At 39.3% G+C, this 23,387-nt stretch overlaps 1 non-coding gene and 1 pseudogene across 1 annotated transcript; both read left to right on the top strand.

Moving 5' to 3' along the window:
• Positions 1 to 2,041: 2,041 nt before the first annotated feature.
• LOC113177429 (U6 spliceosomal RNA) lies at positions 2,042 to 2,148 on the top strand. Its single transcript, XR_003300133.1, has one exon. It is a non-coding gene; the product is annotated as a U6 spliceosomal RNA (small nuclear RNA).
• A 1,773-nt stretch (positions 2,149 to 3,921) lies between these two features.
• LOC113177428 (ADP-ribosylation factor 1 pseudogene) lies at positions 3,922 to 4,436 on the top strand (annotated as a pseudogene).
• The last annotated feature ends 18,951 nt before the right edge of the window (positions 4,437 to 23,387 follow it).

Raw genomic sequence — 23,387 nt, 5'->3', positions numbered from 1 at the left:
TTCCTCTTTCCTTCTCTAGTCCACCAGGTCCATGCTATGGACTATCACACACTTGTACAGCCAAGTGCTCACTTGATGTTTTTTGGCCACCCTAGGAGAGACAGGGTTAAAACCACAGAGAGGAAGAATCCCCTTGGCATGCTAGAGTGACTACAGCCCTAGCTCTCCAGAAAGGGTAGTGATTGGCTATAACTATTTCTTCCTGAATACAAAATGTCATGGTTTTCCGGTTACTGAGAAAGGGAGAGTTAGGAAAAATGAACCTTAAATTTGGTCTTAAGGCGGGGTGGGACGAGGGGAGGGTGGAGAGTAGGGAATGAAAAGAAGGTGGGCTTCTCTGTATGGTGCCCTAATTATTTCTATTACATGGAAAATATATCAGTACTTTTTGGGACCCCTTAAATGCTTCAGTGCTTGGGAATGATGGTATGTGCACAAGAGTGGGCTGCCACCTCTAGAGTGGTGATTGGCATTGATGGGTGATTCGTGAGGAAAAAGGACAGGAGGTTACAGGGCCCTGGACAGCAAAGGGATAGGTTGGAGAATCTGTTTGTTTTTTAAGTCTTTGATATGCTTGAAGAATGCAAAGGAATTTGAAGAGAAAACATACAAAATCCTAACCTGTTTTTTTTTTTTTAATTATTTACGTTTTGGGTAGGAACAGGAGGTCAAGAAGGGTGGAGAGGTTGAAGGAGATTTACCAGGCTGTATGGGTTATGTCTATTATAGTACACTCATGTAGAAATAAATAATTGTTAATTTGATTTTTTGTGTATATAAGTATTTTATAACATTCACTTGGTAAAAATATCAGTAACTCTCTAAGTAAATCAATATATTGATCAAGAGAATCTCCATCCATTTTTTAAAATTATTTTTCAGTTTTCAATGGACCTTTATTTTACTTATTTATATGTGGTGCTGAGAATTGAACCCAGTGCCTCACACATGCGAGGTAAGCGCTCTGCCACTGAACTACCACTCTAGTCCATCCCCATCCATTTTTACTCAAGCTCTAGCACACTGTGTGCACTGTTCTGTATTAGCACTGTAATCATAGAAATTTATAAATGTTTATCTAGGAAGGAAGTGATTAAATGACTTCTGCTATGTCCATGGAGTCAAATATCACAAAGATATTAGAAATAATGATGCAGTTATATATTACTTAACATACATATCTATTTATCTTGTAAGACCCATTTAAAACAGCTTTTAAAATAGAGAGATGTTTCTTATTTTATTTTATTGGTTCTTTTAGTTACATATGACAGTAGAATCCATTTTGATGTAATTATACAAGCATGGAATGCATCATGTTCTAATTTAAACTACAGTACCTTTCCTTTCCTTTCCCTTTCCCCACACTCTGCTCCCAATCCTCTATTGATCTTTCTGCCATTTACCCATACTTATTTTTATTTTTTAATTAATTTCCTGAGGATGTATATGTGTGAGTGTGTGTACATGCATATGGATAGTTCAAAGTTTAGAAAGATAAATAAAACACACAAAAGGATCAGCAGACATCTCTGAATCATGGTAGAATATATGACATTTCTCCATTTTAGGGTCATTGTGTTATGTTTTAGATTTGCTGCCATGTGAATTAGTTTTGTTTTTGATTATGTAATACTTCCACATAATTTTAAAAATCAGAAAATAACATAAATTACAAAGTCTCCATCCCACTCCAAGCCCCTGATTCCCTTGTTCTCATTCTGGTATTAGAACACTAATGATTCAAATGAATGAAATAGGATTTTCCAGGTGCAGTGCCACATGCCTGTAATCCCAGGGACTCAGCAGGGTGAGGCAGGAGTATCTAAAGTTGGAGGCCAGCCTGCACAACTTAGTAAGACTGTCTCAAAATGAAAAATAAAGAGGACTGGAGATGTAGCTTAGTGATAAAGTGCTTCAGGATTCAAACCCCAGTATCCAAAACAAAACAAAACACCAGGTTTCTTATGATATAGGGTATAGATGAAGAGAAGTAGTATGCAAGTAACCAAGCTCACTATGCTAATAAAAAGCTAGAATTGTGCTCACTTTGGCAGCACATATACTAAAATTGGAACAATACAGAGAAGATTAGCTTGGCCCCTGCGCAAGGATGACACGCAAATTCGTGAAGCGTTCCATAAAAAAATAAAAAGAATTATAATCTGTACTTTGTGAACCAAGTTTTCCCTGACTCGTTCAGGACTTCTTTATTTTCTCTCTTTTAGCAGACACCATGAATTTCATTTACTATTTCACACCCTAGAATCTAACACAGTGCCCAGCATGCAGGTTTGGGAAAACACTATTTTATTTAGGTCCCAAAGACCAGCACAAAAATTTTGTCTCCATCATTTCCTCATCATCCAACATAGATTGGAATTGTCAAGGGGGTTGATTTTTTAGTGGATGTGTAGCACTAAAAATGTATGGAGTTGGGTTGTTTGTCCTAGCTTCCAAATGGGGAGGGGTCCCAAAGGAGGAATGCCAGAGAATGACTATTGTCTAAGAGTTTATAAGGAAGCTAGCTCCAAATTCATCCTGAGTAAGGCATATAGTGTCCATGAGCTCTTCTCATGCCTTTTGATCTGATCGGGTTACCATACCTTTATTGGTGGGGATGTGAATACCAGACAGTATATGTCTGTCAGTTCTCCCCACACCCTCCTTACACAGGAGACAGCCTGACTTTGATGGGGCCTGGTTTGTGTCTATAGTTTTTCAGCCTTGCTACACAGAGACCTGACCTCAAAGGAGCCCAAATTTCCTGTTTGACCATTTTAACCCTTTCTTCTGCCTCAGATGGAAGATGATAGACGTTTATTACTAATATCCCAAATGGACCATGATCTTATTGAGGCTCAGAAAAATGAAGATGGAAATAGAATTTTCAGATGGGATTTCTGAGAAGGATTTTGTTGCTCCTGAAAGGAAACACAGGAGAAGTTAACCTTTTTTTTTTTTTTTCTGATAGACGCAGTAGTGCCTAAATATGATGCCTGAAACTCTTATTGCAGAGCAAAGTATTCTAATGGAAGTATTTTTTGATGACAGAAGGCTCATTCCTGGACTCCCTGGGGACAAAAACCAGGTATCTTCTGGCTTCCAGACATGCTGAAGAGCAGCAAGCCAAAGTGCTGGCTTCTGAAGAACCTATCCAGAATAGTACTATTTCCCCTAATATCCACTGGAGGTCAGGATTCCACTGCTGATAATGTCTGTTGTTGTCCAGCAAAAGTAGATGTAAAGGATTGTCTGCCTATTGTCAGTCCTTGTAACACAAATGTAAATAGGTCCAGGACTTATTTGTATGGATAAAATGGATAAGACAGAACTGGAAATCCAGCTCCCAGCCCTAATTCACCCCTGATCCTTGACCTGTGATAGAACACCAGGAGTCCCCTCCACATTGCTGTGTAGCTAACACGGACAGTGTGAATGACTCTTCCTAAACCTTAGCAGGTATGCTTGGATCACAGAGATTTCTGTATAAGAATAACAAAAGGAGTAGTGTTAAATCTTAAGGCCTCATTGTGTTTGTATGAACTCCAATTATAGCAGCTCTAATTTATGCTCATAGCATATAAACTCCTGTCGTTCAGAGAAAACACAGGATTTCACTGCTCAAGGAGGATGAGTTTGGAAATCTCTGATTTTATTGTTTTTGACAGAACTATTTTCAGGTAGAACAGAGAAGATTCTGTTTATTCATGATTAATTATTCATGACTTACTATAATTTGATAAAATAAAAAGTAGGATATATTGAAATCTTACTCATTGCCCAGTGAAGACATGGCTGTAATAATGATGATGATGATGGCCATCAGTGCCGCCATCTTGTGGGAGTGAAACCAACGCCTGGCTTGGAGCAGCCGCTGCTGAGATCTCTGGCTAGTGTTGTTTCCAACCACCCACAAGGATGGGGAATATCTTTGCAAATCTCTTCAAGGGCCTTTTTGGGAAAAAAGAAATGCACATCCTCATGGTGGGCCTGGATGCTGCAGGGAGGATGATGATTTTGTACAAACTGAAGCTGGGTCAAATTGTGACCACCATAGGTTTTAATGTGGAGTACAAGAACATCAGCTTCCCTGTGTGGGACGTGGGTGGCCAAGACAAGATCCGGCCACTAAGGCGCCACTACTTCCAGAATACCCTTGGCTTGATCTTTGTGGTGGACAGCAATGACAGAGAGCGTGTGAATGAGGCCTGTGAGGAGCTCATGAGGATGCTGGCTGAGGATGAGCTGTGGGACACCGTCCTCCTGGTGTTTGCCAACAAGCAGGACCTCCCAAATGCCATGAACGTGGCCGAAATAACAGATAAGCTGGGGCTGACAGGAACTGGTACATTCAGGTCATCTGTGCCACCAGTGGGGACGGGCTCTATGAAGGACTGGACTGGCTGTCCAATCAGCTCTGGAACCAGAAGTGAACCAGAACCCCCCACCCCCTCACTTCCTCCTCTCCACCCTTGCTTTCCTCTCATATGGCAAACGTGCGACTCTGTGGTCCTGAGTGCCAGAAGCTGTCTCCATGGGTTGGTCAGTGTGCATCGCACCGTGCTGTATATGTGCAGACGCAGCCTGCAGCCAGGTTTTTATTTAATGTAAATAGTTTCTGTTTCCACTGAGGCAGTTTCTGGTACTCCTATGCAATATTACTCAGCTTTTTTATTGTAAAAAGAGAATCAACTCACTGTCAGTACTGAGGAGAGATTTAGGCATGTGGGCACCTGGCCTCCAGGAGCTCCTGGGCTGTAGATTGGTGTTGGGATCCATTTGGTGGTTGATTTTTAACCCAAACTCAGTGCCTTTTTCAAAATAGTTAAAAATACAAGATAAGGAGAACACTTGAACACACAGAAAGGAGACTATGCCCAGTTTACAGCCTGAATACTAGTCCATCGGATCAACTGTTCCCCTCTGGGAACACAAGATGGTGACACAATCGCCATCTATTGCATGGTCCCAATAGAGACCCCGTGACTCGCCTGTCTTTGGGTCACTTGCATTCCATAGCGTTGTGCTTGTACTTGTGCTCACACAGTCACCTGGGGGCGGGCTGGGAGAGCCATTGCAGGGGACACAGCCCAGACACGCCCTTGGTTGACATGTAGCCAGAACAGCAGCCCATGTTCCCAGCACCCACTCAGTCTTGCACCTGCTCAGCATGCTGGCAGGAGGTCTTGATCTCCCCAGCGTGAGTGCGTGCAAGCTGGGAGGGTTGGTCCACTCCAGACCCACAGGTCCCGGAGCACCCCCATCTCCATGTGTGAAGTAGCTTCCTCCCTCAGCCTGCAAGGGTCCGATTTGCCATCGAAAAAGACGACCTCTACTTTTTTCTTTTATATTTTGATAAACACTGAAGAAGCTGGAGCTGTTAAATTTATCTTGGGGAAACCTCAGAACTGGTTTATTTGGTGTCGTGGAACCTCTTAATGCTTTCAATACACGATTAGTAATCAACTGTTTTGTATACTTGTTTTTAGTTTTCATTTTGACAAGCACTGAAATTATAGCTATTAGAATAAAGTCTCTTAACTATTAAAAACTAATGATGATGATGATGATGATGATGATGATGATAATGACAATAATACTGTCAGTAACCATTTCACACTTGCCAGACACTGAGCCAAGCACTTTATAGCCTCATTAAATGTTATAAAACATATACTTAGTATTACCAGCACCATTTTACAGATGAGAAAGCCAAAGCCCAAAGAGGTATATTAGTTTGTACAAAGACCTCCTCTAATATTTCATGTTCCTTTCTGTGTTCTGCAACATAACTTGTAAATAAGTGGTTATTCATCTGTCTCATCTTCCAGATTAATCTGCCCAGTGTCAAGAGATTCTGTTTTCTTACACTGCATCCCTAGCACCTGGTACAGTGCATGTCACAGTAGAAATAGAACTGTGATGTATGCATCAGTACCACATTGAGCAAGTAAAAGAATGGTTAGTCAAGTAGATTTCCAGGTTTCTAGATTTTATAGCCAGGGATAAGTATGGGTTAAGGAGGAGGTGAGGAAATAGGTTACATATTTTGTACAGATTCCAGTCATTTGCAGATGGAAAAAAACACTGAAATAGGAGTCTTCAGAGCTGGGGGCAAATTCTTCCTTTTGCCCTGACTTGGGTGTATGATATGAGTAACTAGTGGGCACTGCATGTTTTTAATACATTAATTCATTATTTCTAACAGTCAAGGTATATACAGATTTTTCATAGATTTTACAATGTTGTGCAACCAAGGTGGCACAGTTGATATATAGGCCAAGTTGACCATTTTGAATCACAGGCATTTCTTCCACAGTCAGTTCTTCTGACTATTGGCTAAAGATCAGTGATGTTGCCCTGAGTATTTTAGTAATGTATGGACAAACTTTTACAAAAAAATAATAATAACAGAAATGTATGTGTTTTAGTTTACAATAGCAAAAAAAAAAGCATATGGAAAGTGCACTTTGTAGTGGCCATAGCGAATGCTAACATTACACATCCAAAGGATAATCACCATAAAATCCAACTAAACATCTTCAAATTTTCCCTAGAGCTCTTTCTTAATAGAAGCTGTCCCAACTAATCTCTTTCACCAAATCTTCCAATTCCTTTCTGACTTTGGATCTGTTGTCCCTCAATGTCTGCCTCTCCAAACCCTCTGTTATCCATTTTCTCAAACATGGACATTTTGCTGTCTCTGAACCTCTTCTGTTAGCATCTTAATATCAAAAGCCAGCACTACACTAAAGGGTCTTCCTTGCAAGGCAGCAGGAACAATTCCTTTCCCAACTCTTAAAAAATAAACAAAAAAACACATGTCAGCTTTATAATGTAGTGGTAAGCACCTTTTCAGCTCCATTACTATTTCATTGCAAGAGTTTCATAATTGTTTATTTTTTCATTGTATTTATTTTTAGACTCTATGACATGTGATTTTGTTCATTTATTTTTCAGTGCTGAGGATTGAACCCAGGGCCTCACATATGCTAGGCAAGCGCTCTACCTCTGAGTTATACCCCCAGTCCGTTGTTTTCCATTTTTGATCATGATATGGGACTGATTTTTTTAGACTGGGTCTTGCTACATTGCCCAACTGGACTTGAACTCATGATCCTCATCCAAAGTAGCTGCAATTACCCACATATCCATCATGCCTGGTTGGCAAGGAGTCTCTTTTTAAAATGTATTTAAAGGGCTGGGGGTGTGGCTCAGGGGAGAGAGGGTGATTCTCACTTCTATCCAGGTCCCAATTCAGATCATAAATTTTATTTGTTTAATTACTATTTCTCTGAGATTTTTGAAGATCAAAACTCTATCCAATTCTTTCTGAATATGACCTGCCCAGTATAATAGCCAACATATCACTTTTCATAAAATATCTATGTGTGTATAAACTAAGAAGAGAGGGGCATTCTACTCTTCTAAAAAGAGAAGGAATACAGCTTAGAGCTATATTAGTTTGTACGAAGACCTCCTCTGATATCTTATGTTCCTTTCTGTGTTCTGCAACATAACTTGTAAATAAGTGGTTACCCATCTGTCTCATCTTCTATCTAGCATGTGTAGGGCACTATGTTCAATCCCTAGCACCACAGAAATGAATTTAAATTAAAAGTTTAGATAATTTTAGGCTGAAGCTCTAGATCAGTGGTAGAATGCTCGCCTAGAGTACACATGACCCTGAGTTAGGGTATTATAATAGAAATACTAATCAACTCTTTTTTTTTTCTTTTTCTTTTTTTTTTCTTTTTTTTTATTGGTCGTTCATAACATTACATAGTTCTTAATACATCATATTACACGGTTTGATTCAAGTGGATTATGAACTCCCGCTTTTACCCCGTATACAAATTGCTGTATCACTTCAGTTACCCTTCCATTGATTGACATATTGCCTTTCTAGTGTCTGATGTATTCTGCTGTCTGTCCTATTGTCTACTATCCCCCCTCCCCTCCCCTCCCCTCCCCTCCCCTCCCCTTTTCTCTCTCTACCCCTTCTACTGTAAATCATTTCTTCCATTTGTATTCTCTTGACTTACCCCTCCTTTCCTCTTATATGACATTTTGTATAACCCTGAGGATCGCCTTCCATTTCCATGCAATTTCCCTTCTCACTCCCTTTCCCTCCCACCTCTCATCCCTGTTTACTGTAAATATTCTTCTCAAGCTCTTCGTCCCTACCCTGTCCTTGTTTACACCCCTTATATCAAAGGAGTCATTTGGTATTTGTTTTTTAAAGATTGACTAGCTTCACTTAGCATAATCTGCTCTAATGCCATCCATTTCCCTCCAAATTCTATGATTTTGTCATTTTTTAATGCAGAGTAATACTCCATAGTGTATAAATGCCACATTTTTTTTTTATCCATTCATCTATTGAAGGGCATCTAGGCTGGTTCCACAGTCTTGCTATCGTGAATTGAGCTGCTATGAACATTGATGTAGCAGTGTCCCTGTAGCATGCTCTTGTTAGGGCTTTAGGGAATAGACCGAGAAGGGGAATAGCTGGGTCAAATGGTGGTTCCATTCCCAGCTTTCCGAGAAATCTCCATACTGCTTTCCAAATTGGCTGCACCAATTTGCAGTCCCACCAGCAATGAACAAGAGTGCCCTTTTCCCCGCATCCTCTCCAGCACTTATTGTTGTTTGACTTCCTAATGGCTGCCAGTCTTACTGGAGTGAGATGGTATCTTAGGGTAGTTTTGATTTGCATTTCTCTGACTGCTAGCGATGGTGAGCATTTTTTCATGTACTTGTTGATTGATTGTATGTCCTCCTCTGAGAAGTGTCTGTTCAGGTCCTTGGCCCATTTATTGATTGGGTTATTTGTTATCTTATTGTCTAATTTTTTGAGTTCTTTGTATATTCTGGTTATTAGGGCTCTATCTGAAGTGTGTGGAGTAAAGATTTGTTCCCAGGATGTAGGCTCCCTATTTATCTCTCTTATTGTTTCTTTTGCTGAGAAAAAACTTTTTAGTTTGAGTAAGTCCCATTTGTTGATTCTATTTGTTAACTCTAGCGCTATGGGTGTCCTATTGAGGAATTTAGAGCCCGATCCCACAGCGTGTAGATCATAACCGACTTTTTCTTCTATCAGATGCCATGTCTCTGATTTAATATCAAGCTCCTTGATCCATTTTGAGTTAACTTTTGTGCACGGCGAGAGATAGGGATTCAGATTCATTTTGGTGCAAATGGATTTCCAGTTTTCCCAGCACCATTTGTTGAAGATGCTATCCTTCCTCCATTGCATGCTTTTAGCCCCTTTATCAAATATAAGATAGTTGTAGTTTTGTGGATTGGTTACTGTGTCCTCTATTCTGTACCATTGGTCCACCCGCCTGTTTTGGTACCAGTACCATGCTGTTTTTGTTACTATTGCTCTGTAGTATAGTTTGAAGTCTGGTATCGCTATACCGCCTGATTCACACTTCCTGCTTAGTATTGTTTTTGCTATTCTGGGTCTTTTATTATTCCATATGAATTTCATGATTCTTTTATCTATTTCTACAAGATATGCTGTTGGGATTTTGATTGGCATTGCATTGAACTTATAGAGAACTTTTGGTAATATCGCCATTTTGATGATGTTAGTTCTGCCTATCCATGAGCAGGGTATGTTTTTCCATCTTCTAAGGTCTTCTTCTATGTCTTTCTTTAGGGTTCTGTAATTTTCATTGTATAAATCTTTCACCTCTTTTGTTAGGTTGATTCCCAAGTATTTTATTTTTTGGGGGGATATTGTGAATGGAGTAGTTGTCCTCATTTCCGTTTCAGAGGATTTGTCGCTGATATACAGGAATGCCTTTGATTTATGCGTGTTGATCTTATATCCTGCCACTTTGCTGAATTCATTTATTAGCTCTAATAGCTTCTTTGTAGACCCTTTTGGGTCTGCTAGGTATAGAATCATATCATCTGCAAATAGTGATAATTTAAGTTCTTCTTTTCCTATTTTTATGCCTTTAATTTCTTTTGACTGTCTAATTGCTCTGGCCAGTGTTTCGAGGACTATGTTGAACAGAAGTGGTGAGAGAGGGCATCCCTGTCTTGTACCAGATCTTAGAGGGAATGCCTTCAATTTTTCTCCATTCAGAATGATGCTGGCCTGTGGCTTATCATAGATTGCTTTTACAATGTTGAGGTATGATCCTGTTATCCCTAATTTTTCTAGCGTTTTGAACATAAAGGGATGCTGTACTTTGTCGAATGCTTTTTCTGCATCTATTGAGATGATCATATGGTTCTTATTTTTAAGTCTATTGATGTGGTGAATAACATTTATTGATTTCCGTATATTAAACCAGCCTTGCATCCCAGGGATGAATCCTACTTGATCATGATGTATAATTTTTTTGATATGTATTTGAATCCGATTCGCCAGAATTTTATTGAGGATTTTTGCGTCAAGGTTCATTAGAGATATTGGTCTGTAGTTTTCCTTCTTTGATGTGTCTTTGTCTGGTTTCGGAATCAGGGTGATGTTGGCCTCGTAGAATGAATTTGGAAGTTCTCCCTCTTTTTCTATTTCCTGAAATAGCTTGAAAAGTATTGGTGTTAGTTCCTCTTTAAAGGTTTTGTAAAACTCTGCTGTATACCCATCCGGTCCTGGGCTTTTCTTAGTTGGTAGTCTTTTGATGGTTTCTTCTATTTCCTCTATTGTTATTGGTCTGTTTAGGTTGTCTATATCCTCCTGGCTCAATCTGGGCAGATCATAGGACTCAAGGAATTTATCTATGCCTTCACTATCTTCTATTTTATTGGAGTATAAGGATTCAAAGTAATTTCTGATTATCTTCTGTATTTCTGAAGTGTCTGTTGTGATATTGCCTTTTTCATCCCGTATGCTAGTAATTTGGGTTCTCTCTCTTCTTCTCTTCGTTAGCATGGCTAAGGGTCTGTCAATTTTATTTATTTTTTCAAAGAACCAGCTTTTGGTTTTGTCAATTTTTTCAATTGTTTCTTTTGTTTCAATTTCATTAATTTCAGCTCTGATTTTAATTATTTCTTGCCTTCTACTTCTTTTGCTGTTGTTTTGCTCTTCTTTTTCTAGGATTTTGAGATGAAGTATGAGATCATTTATTTGTTGGTTTTTTCTTTTTTTGAGGAATGAACTCCAAGCAATGAATTTTCCTCTTAGAACTGCTTTCAATGTGTCCCATAGATTCCGATATGTTGTGTCTGTGTTTTCATTTAACTCTAGGAATTTTTTAATTTCCTCCTTGATGTCTTCTAAAACCCATTGATCACTCAGCAACCTATTGTTCATTCTCCAGGTGATGCTTGATTTTTCCTTTCTTCTTTTATCATTGATTTTCAGTTTCATTCCATTATGATCAGATAAGATGCATGGTATTATCTCTACCCCTTTGTATTGTCTAAGAGTTGCCCTGTGACATAGTATATGGTCTATTTTTGAGAAGGTTCCATGTGCTGCTGAGAAAAAAGTGTAGCTACTTGATGTTGGGTGGTATAGTCTATATATGTCAATTAAGTCTAGGTTGTTAATTGTGTTATTGAGTTCTATAGTTTCCTTATTTAACTTTTGTTTGGAAGATCTGTCCAGTGGTGAGAGAGGTGTGTTGAAGTCTCCCATGATTATTGTATGTTGGTCTATTAGACTCTTGAACTTGAGAAGAGTTTGCTTGATGAACACAGCTGCACCATTATTTGGGGCATATATATTTATGATTGTTATGTCTTGTTGGTGTATGGTTCCCTTGAGCAATATGAAGTGTCCTTCTATATCCCTTTTGATTAGCTTTGGCTTGAAATCTATTTTATTAGATATGAGTATGGACACTCCTGCTTGTTTCCGCGGTCCATATGAGTGATATGATTTTTCCCAACCTTTCACCTTCAGTCTATGTATATCTTTTCCTATCAAATGCGTCTCCTGTAGACAGCATATTGTTGGGTCTTGTTTTTTGATCCATTCTACTAGCCTGTGTCTCTTAATTGGTGAGTTTAAGCCATTAACATTTAGGGTTATTATTGAGATATGGTTTGTTCTTCTATCCATATTTGTTTATTGATGTTACTAAACCTGATTTGTTATCCTCTTTGACTACTTTCCCCCCTTTACTGTCCTACCTCCCATTGTTGGTTTTCAATGTTATTTTCCATTTCCTCTTCCTGTAATGTTTTGCCAAGGATTTTTTGAAGAGATGGTTTTCTAGCTGCGAATTCTTTTAACTTTTGTTTATTGTGGAAGGTTTTAATTTCATCTTCTAACCTGAAGCTTAATTTCGCCGGATATACGATTCTTGGTTGGAGCCCATTGTCTTTCAGTGTTTGAAATATGTTATTCCAGGATCTTCTAGCTTTCAGAGTCTGTGTTGAGAGATCAGCTGTTATCCTGATTGGTTTACCCCTAAATGTAATCTGCTTTCTTTCTCTTGCATGTTTTAAAATTCTCTCCTTATTTTGTATGTTGGACATCTTCATTATAATGTGTCTAGGTGTGGATCTCTTATGATTTTGCACATTCGGCGTCCTGTAGGCTTCTAGGATTTGGGATTCTGTCTCAATCTTCAATTCTGGGAAGTTTTCTCGTATTATTTCACTGAATAGACTGTTTATTCCTTTGGAATGGAGCTCTGTGCCTTCCTGTATCCCAATGACTCTTAAATTTGGTCTTTTGATATTGTCCCATAATTCTTGGATGTTCTGCTCATGGTTTCTTAGCAGACTTGCTGAGCTGTCTATGTTCTTTTCCAGTTGAAATACTTTGTCTTCATTTTCTGATGTTCTCTCTTCTAAGTGATCTACTCTGCTGGTAGTATTCTCAATTGAGTTTTTAAGTTGGTTTATTGTTTCCTGCATTTCTAGAATTTCAATTTGTTTGTTTTTTATTACCTCTATCTCCCTGTGAAATTGATCTTTTACTTCCTGGATTTGTTTGTCAATGTGATCTTTCATTGTCTGATTTTGCTGTCTCATGTCTTCCTTGAGACTCCAGATCATCTGAAGCATATATATCCTGAACTCTTTATCTGATATTCCATCTGTTGCAGCTATTACCTCTTCTAAAGTTGAGTTGACCTGCATTGCTTGTGGTCCTTTCTTTCCTTGTCTTTTCATACTGCTCGCGTTTCTTTCTGCTTGGTGCAACTGTTGTGTTTTGAAATTTACCCCCTATTTATTTATGTTGCTCTTGTATACTTGAAAAGTCTCCCTTGCAGGTGCGGGCGGCGGCTGTGCCCCTACTCCAATTGGGGTGACGTGTCTACCACGCTGGCGGCTCTCTGGGCCTGTTCCGGGAGTGGAAGGCAGCTCTGCTCTGTCCCTATTCCAATTGGGGTGTCGTGACTACAATGCTGGCAGGTCGCTGGGCCTGTTCCGGGCGTGGGCGGTGGGCTTGGCTGGCGGGATTCCACCTAATGGCAGTCCCTAACCTCCCTGCTTGCTAGTTAATGGCTTCTCTGAGGCGCCACGCCTTCTGTAGCTGCGGGGCAGGCCACGCGAATCAGTTGGCCTGGATCTCCGGGGTCCTGCTGCTGGCTGTTTTGATGTTGCAAGCTGTTGGAGAGTGGTGGTGTATTCTTCAGCTTTCCCGGATGGTGGCCGCTGACTGCCTGGATGGAGTGTCCGCTGTTTTGATGTTGCACTCTGAAGGAGAGTGGTGGTGTATCCTTCAGCTTTCCCGGATGGTGGCCGCTGACTGCCTCGGTGGAGTGTCCGCTGGGGGGATGGGACTGTACCGCTTCCTTCCCCTTCTGAGATCCCGTGCTCGGCCCAAGGGTCCGTGTGGGCTTGGCTGGTGGGATTCCACCTAATGGCCTTCCCTAACCTCCCTGCTTGCCAATTAATGGCTTCACTGAGGCGCCACACCTTCTGTAGCCGCAGGGCAGGCCTCGCAAATCAGTTGGCCTGGATCTCTGGGGCCCTGCTGCAGGCTGCTGGGATCCCTGGCACTCTATCACTTTGATTTTTTCTGCTTGCCCCTCCTCCAGCGCTGGCTAGCCAGGTTTCGTTTTGGCTGCTACTGGGAGGAGGGGTTGGAGGTCAGGTGTCTCTGGTTTCCCCCTAGTCTTTATGGAGGCTCAGCTTGATACTCCCTCTCCCGGCAAGCCTAGGAGAGATTTTATGCGAATTCCCGCTGTCTGGGGGGTGAGCTGAATGACACCGACCTGTTTTGATGTTGCACTCTGAAGGAGAGTGGCGGTGTATCCTTCAGCTTTCCCGGATGGTGGCCGCTGACTGCCTCGGTGGAGTGTCCGCTGTGGGGGATGGGACTGTACCGCTTCCTTCCCCTTCTGAGATCCCGTGCTCGGCCCAAGGGTCCGTGTGGGCTTGGCTGGCGGGATTCCACCTAATGGCAGTCCCTAACCTCCCTGCTTGCTAATTAATGGCTTCACTGAGGCGCCACGCCTTCTGTAGCCACAGGGCAGGCCACGCGAATCAGTTGGCCTGGATCTCCGGGGCCCTGCTGCAGGCTGCTGGGATCCCTGGCACTCTATCACTTTGATTTTTTCCTAATCAACTCTTTTAGTGGTATTTGGGCATACATAAATTCTAATGATGACTTGTGAATGATCAAGATCTGGGAAAAGCTCCCTTGATGTGTGGTGAATTCTATAATAATTCCCATGCGCACTATCTCAGTATAAGGAGTCAGAAATCCCCTTTACCACCTCATTGCTTGCCAGAAGAGTTAATCTGACATCTGCTTCACAAAGCTACACATTGGTGATAACAGTGACTGGACACGATTTTAATAACTCCAGAGTGGGTCAGGGGGCTCTTTTCCTATCAGTTTCATTGCTAAGGTTAATTAACTAATTCAACCAGTAGTATGCTTATCAGGTTTCAACCAATAGCCTGCATGTTGGATCTATGAAGATCAAGGAAATATAGTCCTTGTCTTGTCTACAAAAATGGGAGTGCAAAGGAAGTTCTCAGAGGAATAGTACAAATGTGTACTAGACAGAGGAGGCATAGTAGCAGAAGTTGGAGGAAACCCAGAACTCTCTCTTGTGAGTACAAGAGTGCTTACCTGTAATTGACAAGTCCATTAGTCACTGTGTGCACATCCTTAAATATGTAAGCTTGAATGATATCTGTATATTTTACTTAACAAAAGGAAATATTCTAATCGGCATGCTGTATATACCCATTCTGCATTCAGGAAATTGTTAGTAATTACTCAGGTCAATCCCATTTTGAGAAAAATGACACTAACAGACACTCTAAGAATCAAAAAGAATTCAGGAAGCTATGGAAATTATGGGGCTGAAAGACATAGACCCTTCTCTTAATGAAGGAAATGGGAGTTGACCGATGTCCTCATTTACCATAAATCACCACTAGTTAACAAAAGATCATTACAATAGCATCTAAACTCTATTGACTATATAGAATGTTCCATATTCTTCATGGAATTAATGTTTACTGAGTGCTTCCAGAGCACTAGCTTCCAGGCATGGTGGGCACACATGATATAACTCAGGTTTTGTCACAGGTTCATAGAATTCATAGTCTAATAAACAGACACAAAGATAATTACAATGCTGCTGAGATGGGAACTAGGAAAGCTGTGAGAACAGAGGATGCTGGGAAAACAGACATGGGGATCCTTTAATACATGTAGTCTCAGTAGGGAGCTTTTTAAGAGGTAGGCAATATCATCATCCCCATTTGCCTGATGAGGAATTAATAGTGACAATAGTTCCTTGTATATAGCAGGCACTCGGTACACACTTCTTTAAAAAAATGAATGAGTGTTAACGTCTTGCTTGAGAACACACAACAAGGGGGTGTTGGATTTAGTTTTCACCCCCAGCTCTGCCTACTTCAAAGCCCCATGCTGCTTCTAGTACATTGACATTTTCTTTCTTGTTGACACTGTTTTAATCATTATAACTCTCACTTTAGTATTTAATTGATTCTAATTTCTTTTTAATATTTATTTTTTAGGTGTAGTCAAACACAATACCTTTATTTTGTTTATTTATTTTTATGTGGTGTGCTGAGGATTGAACCCAGGGTCTCGCATGTGCTAGGCGAGCACTCTACCACTGAGCCACAACCCCAGACCAATTGATTCTAATTTCTTAAGATCATCTAAATACTGTGGGGTTTATGATCAGGAAACAGTTGCTGAGACAGAATGCTTTAAGTTTCTGTATTTTCCTGGTGCCAACCTACAGGGAAAACCTGGAATGAAAGTTCATCCTAGCTATGAATTGTCCTGGGATTTTTTTTCTTTTTTTGCTTTTTACATTTTAATAAAATTATTTTTAAATTTTTAACTTGTTAAATATGACAACAGGATGCATTACAATTCATATTACATATATAGAGCACAATTTTTTATATCTCTGGTTGTATACAAAGAAGAGTCTCATCCTTCGTGTCTTTATACATGTACCAAGGGTGATGATGACTATCACATTCCACCATCTTTCCTACCCCTATTCCTCCTCCTTTCCCCTCCCTCCCCTTTTGCCCTTTGCCCTATCTAGAGTTCATTTAATCCTCCCACCCCCACAGCATATTATGGAAAAGTATCCTTATATCAGAGAAATCATTTGGCATTTGGTTTTTGGAGATTGGCTAATTTGATTTAGCATTATATTCTCCAGCACCATCCATTTACCTGCAAATGGCATGATTTTATTCTCTTTTAAGGCTGAATAATATTCCATTGTGAGTGTATGTGTGTGTGTGTGTGTGTGTGTGTGTGTGTGTATAATATTTTCTTTACCCATTCATCTATTGAAGGGCATCTAGGTTGGTTCCACAGTTTAGCTATTGTGAATTGTGCTGCTATAAACATTGATGTGGCTGTGTCCCTGTAGTATGTTGTTTTTAAGCCTTTGGGTATAGACTGAGGAGTGCGATAGCTGGGTCAAATGATGATTCCATTACCAGTTCTCCAAGGAATCTCCATACTGATTTCCATATTGGCTGCACCAATTTGCAGTCCCACCAGCAATGTATGAGTGTGCCTTTTCCCCCACATCCTCACCAACACTTATTGTTGCTTGTATTCTTAATAGCTGCCATTCTGACTAGAATGAGATGATATCTTAGAGTAGTTTTGGGTTGCATTTCTCTAATTGCTAGAGATGTTGAACATTTTCTCGCGTTTTTGTTGATTAATTGTATATCTTCTTCTGAGAAGATTCTGTTCAGTTCCTTGGCCCATTTATTGATTGGGTTATTTATTTTTGGGTGTTGAGACTTTTGAGTTCTTTATATATTCTAGAGATTAGTGCTCTATCTGATGTGCATGTGGTAAGAATTTGTTCCCAATTAGTAGGCTCTCTATTTACTTCACTGATTATTTCTTTTGCTGAGAAGTTTTTTATTTTGAATCCATCACATTTATTGATTCTTGATATTAATTCTTGTGCTATAGGAGTCTTATTAAGGAAATTGGGGCCTAGTCTGACATGATGGCAATTTGGACCTACTTTTTCTTCTAATAGACACAGTGTCTCTGGTTTAATTCCTAAGACCTTGATCCACTTTGAATTGAGTTTTGTGCATGGTGAGAGATAGGAGTTTAATTTCATTTTGTTGCATATGGATTTCCAATTTTCCTGGCACCATTTGTTGAAGAGGCTATCTTTTCTCCAATGTATGTTTTTGGTGCCTTTTTCAAATATAACTGTAATTGTGTGGGTTAGTCTCTGTGTACTCTATTTTGTATCATTGGTTTACCAGTCTATTTTATGCCAATACCATACTGTTTTTGTTACTATTGCTCTGTGGTATAGTTTAAGGTCTGGTATAGTGATGCCACCTGATTCACTCTTCTTGCAAAAGATTGCTTTAGCTATTCTGGGTCCCTTATTTTTCCAGATGAATTTTTTGACTGCTTTTTCTATATGAGGAATGTCTTTGGGATTTTGTTTGGAATTGCATTAAATCTGTATAGTGCTTTTGGTTGTATGGTCATTTTGACATTATTAATTCTGCTTATCCAAGAACAAGGTAGATCTTTCCATCATCTAAGGTCTTCTTTGATTCTTTGATTTCTTTCTTTAGGGTTCTGTAGTTTTCATTGTAGCAGTCTTTCACCTCTTTCATTAAGTTGATTTCCAAGTATTTTATTTTATTTTTGATGCTATTATAAATGGGGTCGTTATCCTGGTTTCTCTTTCAGAGGATTTGTCACTAATATACAGAAATGCCTTTGATTTGGGGTATTGATTTTGTTCCTGCTACTTTGCTGAATTCATTTACTAGTTCTAGAAGTTTTCTGGTGGAATTTTTTGGGTCTTCTAGCTATAAAGTCATATCATTGGCAAATAGTGCTTTTTTGAGTTCTTCTTTTCCTATCCATATCCCTTTAATTTCTTTCATCTAATTGCTCTAGTCAGTGTTTCAAGAACTATGTTAAATAAAAGTGGTGAAAGAGGGCAGTCTTGTTCCAGTCTTTAGAGGCAATGCTTTCAATTTTTCTCCATTTAGAATGATAGCTTTTATGATGTTGGGTTATGTTCCTGTTATCCCTAGTTTTTCTAGTGTTTTGAACATGAATGGGTGCTGTATTTTTTCAAAAGCTTTTTCTGCATCTATTGAGATGATCATATGGTTCTTATCTTTAAGTGTATTGATGTGATGAATTACATTTATTGATTTCTGTATGTTGAACCATCCTTTCATCCCTGGAATGAACCCAACTTGATGATGGTATACTATCTTTTTGATCTGTATTTTTATTCAATTTGCTAGAATTTTATTGAGTATTTTTGCATCTATATTCATTAGACATATTGGTCTGATATTTTTTCTTTGATATGTCTTTGCCTGGTTTTGCAATCAGGGTGATATTGGCCTCATAGAATGAGTTTGGAATTTTTTTTCTATTTCCTGAAATAAATTGAAGAGTACTGGTATTATTTATTCTTTAAAGGTCTTGTAGAACTTGGCTGTGTATCCATCCGGTCCTGGGATTTTCTTGGTTGGTAGGCTTCTGATGGCATCTCCTATTTTGTCGCTTGAAATTGATCTGTTTAAATTGTATATATCATCCTGATTCAATTTGGGCAAATTATATGACTCTAGAAATTTGTTGATACCTTTGATATTTTCTATTTTATTAGAGTACAAGTTTTCAAAAAGATTTCTAATTATATTCTGTATTTCTGTAGTGTCTGTTGTGATATTTCCTTTTTCATCATGGATGTTAGTGATTTGAGTCTTCTCTCTCCTTCTCTTTGTTAGTATGGTTAAGGATTTGTCAATTTTATTTATTTTTTCAAAGAATCAACTTTTTTGTTTTGTCAATTTTTTAATTATTTATTTTGTTTCAATTTCATTTATTTCAGCTCTGATTTTAATTATTTCCTGTCTTCTAATGCTTTGATGTAGATTTATTCTTCTTTTTCTAGGGCTTTGAGATGTAATGTTAAGTCATTTACTTGTTAACTTTTTCTTCTTTTAAGGAATGAACTCCATGCAATGAATTTTCCTCTTACAACTGCCTTCATAGTGTCCCAGAGATTTCAATATGTTGTATCTGTGTTCTCACTCACCTCTAAAAAATTTTTAATCTCCTTCTTGATGTCTTCTGCAACCCATTGTTCATTTAGTAGCATATTATGTAGTCTCCAGGTATTGGAGTAGCTTTTATTTCTTAGTTTAGCATTTATTTCTAATTATATTCCATTATGATCTGATAGAATGCAGGGTAGTACCTCTACTTTTTAATATTTTCTAAGAGAGTTGCTTTGTTGCATAGTTTATGGTCTATTTTAAAGAAAGATCCATGTGTTGCTGAGAAGAGAGTGTATTCGCTCGTTGAAGGATGAAATATTCTATATATTGTCAAGTAAGTCTTCGTTATTGATTGTATTTTTGAGTTCTATAGTTTCTTTGTTCAGCTGTTGTTTGGAAGAGCTATCCAGTGGTAAAAGAGGTGTTTTAAAGTCACCCAAAATTATTGTGTTGTGGTCTATTTGACTCTTGAACTTAAGAAGAGTTTGTTTAATGAACATAGATGCTCCATATATATATTTATAATTGTTATGTCTTGTTGGTGTATGGTTCCCTTGAGCAGTATTGTAATATACTTATTTATCCCTTTTGATTAACTTTAGTTTGAAGTCTACTTTATTTGCTATGAGGATGGAAACCCCTGTTTGCTTCTGCAGTCCATGTGAGTGGTATGATTTTTCCCAACCTTTCACTTTCAGCCTGTGAATGTCTTTTTCTATGAGATGAGTCTCTTGGAGGCAGTTGTTTTAGGTCTTTTTTTGATCCAGTCTGCTAGCCTATGTCTTTTGATGGTGAGTTTAGGCCATTAACATTCAGGGTTATTATTGAGACATGATTTGTATTCCCAGCCATTTTTGTTTATTTTTGGTATTTAATTTGACTTGGTTTCTACTCTGATTAGTTTTTCCTTTAGTGTAATACCTCCCTCTGCTGGTTTTCATCAGTTTTTCATTTCCTCTTCATGGAATATTTTGCCAAGGATGTTCTATAGTGCAGGCTTTCTAGTTGTAAATTCTTTTAACTTTTGTTTATCATGGAAGGTTTTTATTTCATCATCAAACCTAAAGCTTAATTTTGCTGGATATAAGATTCTTGGTTGGCATCCATTTTCTCTCAGAGCTTGGTATATGTTGTTCCGTGATCTCCTGGCTTTGAGGTCTGGGTTGAAAAATCTTCTGAGATACAAATTGGTCTCCCCCTATATGTGATCTGATTAATCTCTCTTGCAACTTTTAAGATTCTGTCCTTATTCTGTATGCTAGGCATTTTCATTATAATATGCCTTGGTGTAGAACTGTTGTAATTTTGTACATTTGGTGTCCTGTTAGCCTCTTGTATTTGGTTTTCCAATTCATTCTTCATGTTTAGGAAATTTTCTGATATTATCTCATTGAAGAAATTGTGCATTCCTTTGGTTTGAAACTCTGTGCCTTTCCTCTATCCCAATAACTCATATAGTTGGTCTTTTGATGCTTTCCCATAATTCTTGGATGTTCTGTTCATGGTTTCTTACTATCTTCACTGTGTGGTCAACTTTATTTTCCGGATTGTATACTTTGTCTTCATTATCTGATGTTCTTTCTTCCAAGTGATCTAGTCTGTTGGTGATGCTTTCTATTGAGTTTTTTGGGTTTTTTTTATTCATTTCAAGGATTTCTGACTATTTTTTCCAGAGTCTCTGTCTCTTTCTTGAAGTAATCTTTTGCTACCTGTATTTGCTCTCTTATCTCTTTGTTGGAGTGATCAATTTTGCCTGTATTTGCTCAATTTTGCCTGTATTTGCACAGAGTTTCACACCAAAGGAATGCACAATTTCTTCAATGAGATAACTCACAGATCATTTTAATTATGAACCTTCTGAACTCCTTCTCTAACATTTCATCAACTGTGCTGTCCATGGACTCTATTATTGTAGTATCCTGGTTTGTTTGGTGCACTTTCCTTCCTTGTTTTTTCATGTTGTCTATGTGTCTTCCTTTCTTGCAGTGTGGGTCTGAGGTATTACAGTTTCTCCCCTAAATTCTTGTAATACCCATGCAGACTGTCTGTCCCTCACCTTGATGTTGGGCTTCCAGACCCTGCTGGTGTCCCTCAATGTATGCTACTGCAACTAAAGGTGGAGGTGGCAACAACCAACGTAACTTGAGACAATAGTGGAGATGCCCAAGATGGATGCAATGTTTTACAGAGACGGGGCCAAAGGGTCGGCATTATACTCTCTTTGGGATACCTTCTCTGAGATGCAGCTGCTTCTAGGCACTGTCTGTTGTCAAAAAGTTTGGGGCTACTGCATGGGGAGGGCTAATGCTGTGTCTTCAGTGTCCCAAGATGGAAGTGGGTTAGGCTTGGGCTCCCAGGTTGAGGGGGGCGGTGAACTCAGACTTACCCTGGACCTGGGTCCTGAGTATGTTGGTGTGGGTGGATGTGGGCAGGGCCTGAGCTCCCATGGTAGTCTCTGTACTGGATTTTGAGGCAACTCTTCTCTCTCGCCTTTTCCAGGTCACAGAAGAGTCTGGAAAGTTTCCTCTGTGAGAATTGAGTCTCACATAGGGGACGGTGAAAAGAGGACAGCTGCAGTTTCCAAGCCTTTCCCATTGGGTAAGACATCCAACTTCCCAAAAAGGTGCTTCTAATGTCATTGTCATTTTCTGAGCTGTCTGCTCTTTGCACCCTCATGAAATGTTAGGAAGATAGACTGCAAACCTTTTGGCTTCAGGGAAACTCTGCTGAGGGCCATTGCCAAATAGGAATGACGCATCGAAATTTCCTTGCCAGCATACCCCATGTTGCTTAGAGGAAGGACTCCTGGAAATGGACTTGCCTTGGACATTCGCTGTGACATTTCATGTATGTTTGAGAAAGGTGACCCTGCTCAAGGACCAGGGTGGATCCGGGTTTAGGGAGGATCCTACTGGATTAGGGCGGATCCAGGTTTAGGGTGTATCCTGCAGGTTTTAGGGAGTATCCCACTCCTTGGGTTTAGGGCGTTCCCAGTTTAGGACAATCTGGGTTTAGGGCGGTTCCAGGTTTAAGGTTATTCCTGCTGGGAATAGGGCGTATCCTGCTGCCTGAGTTCCCGTTGAGCTCTCGTGGGATTCAGAAAGTATTTGGGATTCAAAGCCTGGTGGAGTAGGTGAATTTGGGGGCAGAACTTGGATTTCCCCAGAAGGTGTTTGTAGAGGGCCCGTGTGAGTTTGGGAATAAAGAATTGCTGTTTGAATCTACAAGGTGTGTGGTGGCTCGTGATTCTGTGCCCAGCCAGACTGCAGCAAAACTCCTTTTACTGCAGACTCAGAGGCTCCTGGCACATTGTATGGGTGTTGTGTCTTACAAGATTCTTAGAATGTCCAGGTAGAAAATGTCACAGGAAGAAGATTCTCTCTTCAGGAATGCCATGTACTGCTCTGAACGTGTAGGGTAAGGATGCTATATTTCAGGACTGAGGGATTATCTCAGGTTGTGAAACACAAAATATTTAATTATATTGTTAACTGATTTGCCCACCTCGACATGCAACTTTCTAGTCTAGGCCTGTCTTACTCGCTTCAAAGCCCTTTTACACTTTGCTGAAAGTAAGAACTTCCAAAAGTATGAAAAAACTGGTGACACCCATGGTAATTTTAGTCCTACCTGGATGTTAAAATTTTAATAGTAATATGGGTTGAGTATTCCTTATCTGAAATGCCTAGAATCAGAAGTATTTTTTTAATTTTTTCAGATTCAGGAATATTTGTATATATATAATATGATATCTTGGGGATGGGACTCAAGTCTAAATATGGTATTCCTTTGTGTTTAATATACACATACACTGAAGATAATTTTATACAACAATTTTAGTGCACCTAAATTTTGACAACCTGTCACATGAGGTTAGATATGGAATTGTCCACATGTAGCATTATGTGGGTCATCTGAAAGTTTTG

This window comes from Urocitellus parryii, chromosome X (assembly GCF_045843805.1).
Source record: "Urocitellus parryii isolate mUroPar1 chromosome X, mUroPar1.hap1, whole genome shotgun sequence".
NCBI lineage: Eukaryota > Metazoa > Chordata > Mammalia > Rodentia > Sciuridae > Urocitellus > Urocitellus parryii.
Note: the sequence above shows the minus strand (reverse complement) of the source record. Positions and strands in the feature narration are given on the sequence as shown.